Below are 6,576 nucleotides of genomic sequence, written 5' to 3'. Positions count from 1 at the left end.
GTCCCCGTGCCCATGTCTCTGCTGCTGGGATCCGAGGGGCTGCACCCAGCCGTCGGCCTCGAGACCACCCTTCAAATCCTGATTTTGCCACAGTCAGTGGACAGACATTTTGGAGTCTGTGATGGGCTCTTGGACCCCAAGTCCTCCAAACTTTTATCTTAATCAATGGTCACTCTTGGGTAAAACTACCATGGTTCCCAGAGGAAGAGAGGGGAGGGATAAATTGGGAGACTGGATTGACATAGACGCACTACGGTATATGAAATGTGTTTAGTCGCTCAGTCATGTCTGACTCTTTGTGACCCCGTGGACTGCAGTCTGCCAGGCTCCTCTGTCCATGGGATTCTCCAGGCAAGAACACTGGAGTGGGTTGCCATGCCCTCCTCACAATACATAAAACAAATCGCTAATAAAGACCTGCTGTGTAGCACAGGGAACTCTACTGAACACTCTGCAAAGACCTAAATGGGAATAGAATCTAAAAAGAGGGGCTATATGCATACGTGAGACTGGTTCATTTTGTCGTACACCTGAAACTCACACAAGCTTGTGAGTCAACTATGAGCCAACAGAAATTTTAAAAACAGGCACAGTTTGTTCAAAAGCACTTTCTAGTCTGAGGGAGTGAATGTGCGGACGGACAAGACACAGGCGGGCTCTGAGAGAAGGGCTGTCAGGGGCCTCCGGGGGAGAGTGATGAGCGATGAGCCCTTCCCCACAGCGCGTGCACGCCTGCGCTCTGTCGTGTCCGCCTCCTTGTGACCCATGGACTGCAGCCGGCCAGGCTCCTCCGTCCGCAGGGTGCAGTGATGGGAGCAGAAACCCAGCCAGGCCCGGGCGTCGGTGGCGGGGGCGGTGGGGCGGGTGGTCACAGAGCTCCTGGGGTCCCCAAGGCCTCTGGGCAGACGTCTCGGCCCTGACGCAGGCGAGTGGCCTCCTGTAATTTAAAAGCACCTGTTTCTCATTCTCTGGAGCCGCCGGCGTCCCTGCTCTCAGAGGGCAGGCTGTGGCAGTGTTCAGCCAGGCATCTCAGAGGCCGCCGCAGCCTCAGGTCACCTCTGCCAGCGCCCCCTCCTTCTGCTCCAGAACAAGAGGCTACAGTCGCTGGCTCACTGGGGTGTGGTGCTCTCGGAGGATTACCTGCTAGGCTGCAAGGAAAGTGCGGATTTAGCCGGAGCCGAGCAGGACCAAAGAGGGAGGGTCTGTCCCTTCCAGCCGCCCCCTGAATGCCCGTCCGGCACTGTCCACATTGCTGATGGCATGGGGAGGGTGAGGGGGTCTCGGCCAAGGACCACACTCTCTTCTGCCCTGGGTGATGTTTCCACGGGGCCCACGAGACCCACGGGCCAGCTCAAGCACATAACCACCTTTACTCTGGTGCAGGGAATCCGGTTTTCAAAAGTCATCCAATTTAGTAAGCTGTCCCAAAATGCAGGGACTGCAAAAACAAGAAATGCAGATCCCAGGCTCCTCCTGCTGGCACCCTCCTGTCTTGGCGTCTGGGGTTCTTTCCTCAAACCCTGAATTATAGAATCACAGTCTGTGACACATACAATTCTTGCTGTCTGATATCAACACCAAGCTAATACTTTTTGGGTTTTGCAGAAGCAGAATGCCTTTTCCTACATGGGTAACCAGTTTGGTTTCACCCCCAAAATGACTTTTTTTAAGCTACTAACCCTAACCCTAATCTCTAGTTCCAGGTTCTAGACTTCTAATAAAACAGTCTGACTTTTCAGCAGCTTTGGGCCTGGTTCTCACCCAGCTGTAAACTGAGAAGTGATCGTGGAGCCCCCGACCGTGTGAGTCAGGCTTTACAGCTCAGAGCCTCGGAAGGCGAGGCAGGAGAGGCTGCACACTGACCTGGCCTGGAGCAGGGCGTTAGACGTCTCTGCAGCCTCAGGACCAGCTGCTCTGATCTCTGGTGGGCGAGAAGGAGGCTGGACTTCTGGAGCTTCTAATATGGGCTAGTCTTGAGGTCTGTCATTTGATTTCATCCTCGTGAGCACTCCCAGAGCGGGGTGCTAGAATCTGCCACTTTTTGTGCAGAAGACACTGAAGCTCAGAGAACTTTGAGGACCTGACTGAAATAGCTGATTCTGAATTAGCAGAAGATACTTTGCATTGCAAAAAACATTGCAAAGAAAGGCAATGCCAAAGAATGTTCAAACTACCACACAATTGCACTCATCTCACACGTTAGCAAAGTAATGCTCAAAATTCTCCAAGCCAGCCTTCGACAGTACGTGAACCGTGAACTTCCAGGTGTTCAAGCTGGATTTAGAAAAGGCAGAGGAACCAGAGATCAAATTGCTGACATCCGTTGGATCATATAAAAAGCAAGAGAGTTCCAGAAAAGCATCTACTTCTGCTTTATTGACTACACCAAAGCTTTTAACTGTGTGGATCACAACAAACCGTAGAAAATTCTTAAAGAGATGGAATACCAGACCACTTTACCTGCCTCCTGAGAAATCTGTATGCTGGTCAAGAAGCAACAGTTAGAACCAGACGTGGAACAACAGACTCGTTCCAAATTGGGAAAGGAGTACGTCAAGGCTGTATATTGTCACCCTGCTTATTTAACTTCTATGCAGAGTACATCATGAGAAACGCTGGGCTGGAAGAAGAACAAGCTGGAATGAAGATTGCGGGGAGAAATATCAGTAACCTCAGATATGCAGAGACACCACCCTTATGGCAGAAAGTGAAGAAGAAGTAAAGAGCCTCTTGATGAAAGTGAAAGATGAGAGGGAAAATGTTGGCTTAAAACTCAACATTCAGAAAACGAAGATCATGGCATCCGGTCCCATCACTTCATGGCAAATAGATTGGGAAACAGTGGAAACAGTGTCAGACTTTATTTTGGGGGGCTCCAAAATCACTGCAGATGGTGACTACAGCCATGAAATTAAAAGACTCTTGCTCCTTGGAAGAAAAGCTATGACCAACCTAGACAACATATTAAAAAGCAGAACTATTACTTTTCCAACAAAGGTCCATATAGTCAAAGTTATGTTTTCTCCAGTGGTCATGTATGGATGTGAGAGTTGGACTATAAAGAAAGCTGAGCACTGAAGAATTGATGCTTTTGAACTGCGGTATTGGAGAAGACTCTTGAGAGTCCCTTGGACTGCAAGGAGATCCAACCAGTCCATCCTAAAGGAGATCAGTCCTGGGTGTTCATTGGAAGGACTGATGTTGAAGCTGAAACTCCAATACTTTGGCCACCTGATGTGAAGAACTGACTCATTGGAAAAGACTCCGATGATGGGAAAGATTGAAAGTGGGAGGAGAAGGGGACGACAGAGGATGAGATGGTTGGATGGCATCATTGACGTGACAGACATGAGTTTGAGCAAACTCTGGGAGTTGGTGATGGACAGGGAAGCCTGGAATGCTGTGGGTCATGGGGTCACAGAGAGTCAGACACGACTGAGCTGAACTGACTTTTAGTGAAGATACTGTGAATATATGCACTTTCTGAGAAGTGAGAAAACTAGCCAAAAGGAAAGAAGTGAGGCAGCGTGAAGGAGAGAAAGGAAAGGGGAGGAATAGGATGAGGAAGAGGGTGTGTGTACATGTGTGTGTCCATGATGAGTGTGTGCACGTGTGTGTACGTGTGTGTCCATGATGAGTGTGTGTGTGCATGTGTGTGTACGTGTGTGTCCATGATGAGTGTGTGTGCACGTGTGTGTACGTGTGTGTGTCCATGATGAGTGTGTGTGCACATGTGTGTACGTGTGTGTGCCCATGATGAGTGTGTGTGCACGTGTGTGTACGTGTGTGTCCATGATGAGTGTGTGTGTGCATGTGTGTGTACGTGTGTGTCCATGATGTGTGTGTGTGCATGGGTGTGTATGTGTGTGTGTCCATGATGAGTGTGTGTGTGCACGTGTGTGTACGTGTGTCCATGTGTGTGTGTGCACGGGTGTGTATGTGTGTGTGTCCATGATGAGTGTGTGTGTGCACGTGTGTGTACGTGTGTGTCCATGATGAGTGTGTGTGTGCATGTGTGTACGTGTGTGTGTCCATAATGAGTGTGTGTGCACATGTGTGTACGTGTGTGTGTCCATGATGAGTGTGTGTGCAGGTGTGTGTACGTGTGTGTCCATGATGAGTGTGTGTGTGCATGTGTGTGTGCGTGTGTCCATGATGTGTGTGCGTGCACGGGTGTGTATGTGTGTGTGTCCATGATGAGTGTGTGTGCATGTGTGTGTACGTGTGTGTCCATGATGAGTGTGTGTGTACGTGTGTACGTGCGTGTGTCCATGATGTGTGTGTGCACGTGTGTGTATGTGTGTGTGTCCATGATGAGTGTGTGTGCACGTGTGTGTACGTGTGTGTCCATGATGAGTGTGTGTGCACGTGTGTGTACGTGTGTGTCCATGATGAGTGTGTGTGCGCACATATGTGTATGTGTGTGTGTCCATGATGAGTGTGTGTGTACGTGTGTGTACGTGTGTGTGTCCATGGTGTGTGTGTGTGTGCATGTGTGTGTACGTGTTTGTGTCCATGATGAGTGTGTGTACGTGTGTGTGTACGTGTGTGTGTCCATGATGAATGTGTGTGTGTATCTCTGTGTGTGTGTATGTGTGAGTGTGTATGGAGGGAGCTGGAGTGAGAGGCAGAGAAGCAACGTAGGGGAAGCGCAGAGGCCCCACCTCCTGCCCCTGGAGGAACCCCCTGCCCTGTGACTCCTCAGGTGATCACAACAGGAGAGGCATATAAATGTATTTCACAACCAATCAAAGTCTGATAGTCCTTTTTATTTATCTTTAATGTGGGAATTCAGAATTCCACTTTCAGTACAGGTTTAAAGAAAACGGGGTTCAAAAAGATACATGTACTCCACGTTTATAGCATTACTATCCACAATAGCCAAGATAATGGAAGCAACTTAAATGTCTATCGACAGATGAATAAAGAAGATTTGGTGTGTGTGTCTCTCTCTATATATAATGGAATATTACTCAGCCATAAAAAATGAAATAATATGACCACTTGCAGCAACATGGGTGGACATACAGATTATCATATTTAAGTAAAGTAAGTCAGAGAGAGACAAATATCATATCATTCATTTATATATGAAATCTAAAAAATAAAAGATACAACTGAACTTATTTATGAAACAGAAATGAACCTGCAGACGTAGAAATCAAATTTATGGTTACTAAAGGGGAAAAGAGGGGAGAGAGAAATCAAGAGTTTGTAATTAAAATACATGCAATACTGTATATAAAATAGAAAAAATAAGGACCTAACTGGGTAGCACAGGGGACTGTACTCAGTATCTTGTAATAATGTATATGGAAATATTATGGAAAATGATGTGTGCATATACACACAATGTGTGTGTGTAACGGAACCACTGCGCTGCACACCTGGAGCCAACACAACACTGCAAATCAACTGCGTGCGCTCAGTGGCTCATTTGAGTCCAACTCTTGGCGACTCCATGGGCGGGAGCCCCCCGGCTCCTCTGTCCATGGGATTCTCCAGCAAGAATATTGGGGTGGTTGGCCATGCCCTCCTCCAGGGGATCTTCCCCATCCAGGGACTGGACCTGGTTCTCCTGCACTGCAGGCCACTGGGCCACCAGGGAAGCCCCCCAAATTAACTTCAATTAAAAATAGTCTAAAAACTAATCTTCATGGAAAATGTGTGGTTATATTGTGACCCCAGTGTTTGCCCATGACTTCTCTCAAGCTTGTATTTCTACTCACTTAGAACTCATGTGGTTTCACGGTGTACCAATCGCACACTCTGGTGAAGGTCTTGTTTGTCGATTACAGAAGGGGTTATTTTCTTCGAAGCAGGAGTAGTTGCTGAGAAGCAGGTTTATCCGGCTGACCTCTTGGTGATGGCTCTGGGTGTGTCTGTTATAATTTATTCCTCTCCTTTGCATGGATCCCTATGCACTTTTCTTTAAGTCTTATTCACAGAAAGCCGTGTTTATCTTACGGAGATTTGATGCGCATCTGAGCTTAGGGGTCGGTATCCAGTGTGAAACTTGAAGGATGCTAATGTGGGAAACTCCAATGTGAGGTCCTTTCCTCAATGCTCAGGCAGGCCCATGGGACTCACAGGGTGGCCGTCTCCCCACTGGTGGGTCCAGGAGATGTCACGGAGCCTGTGCGTTCTCTCTCCTTCTTGGATGAGAGAGAAACTAGCTTCTGGCAGAATCCTCGCATGACCCCATACATGGTGGGGATAGCAGTACCTTCAGAGGCTTTGCCAGACTTTTCCCTCCTCAGTGTTGTCTCTGTGCTGTCAACCGCAGCGTTGAAAGTGCCGAGTCATCGAGACTTAAACAAGGGCTGGCCCAGAGGAGTCACGGGGTCACTTCTAGCTGAGATCACTGTTAGAGCACACACGTCTTACTTTTGTTGTTGGAAAATTTCTCCCCTCCACAAAAAAAGCAATTTCTTGGTTTATAGACAGATGGAAATGTTATTGCGGGGATTCCAGTACGAAGCAAATGTCACAGAAAGACCTTTTTCTCATTATGTGCATAGGGCTCCTTATTACATTAGACTTACTTCCCCACGCCTCCCTTCTCACGCTTACATA

General features: G+C 48.0%; 1 long non-coding RNA gene across 1 annotated transcript; it reads right to left on the bottom strand.

Annotated features, from left to right (window-relative positions):
• Window positions 1–500: 500 nt before the first annotated feature.
• On the bottom strand, window positions 501–6,278 carry LOC145520809 (uncharacterized). Its single transcript, XR_014064845.1, has 2 exons — window positions 5,730–6,278; window positions 501–1,148 (listed from the first exon to the last, which is right to left on the bottom strand). It is a non-coding gene; the product is annotated as an uncharacterized LOC145520809 (long non-coding RNA).
• Window positions 6,279–6,576: the final 298 nt, after the last annotated feature.

Source organism: Giraffa tippelskirchi, chromosome 9 (genome assembly GCF_054371585.1).
Source record: "Giraffa tippelskirchi isolate mGirTip1 chromosome 9, T2T-mGirTip1v1.2.pri, whole genome shotgun sequence".
Lineage (NCBI taxonomy): Eukaryota > Metazoa > Chordata > Mammalia > Artiodactyla > Giraffidae > Giraffa > Giraffa tippelskirchi.
This window is presented reverse-complemented; position numbering and strand designations above follow the sequence as displayed.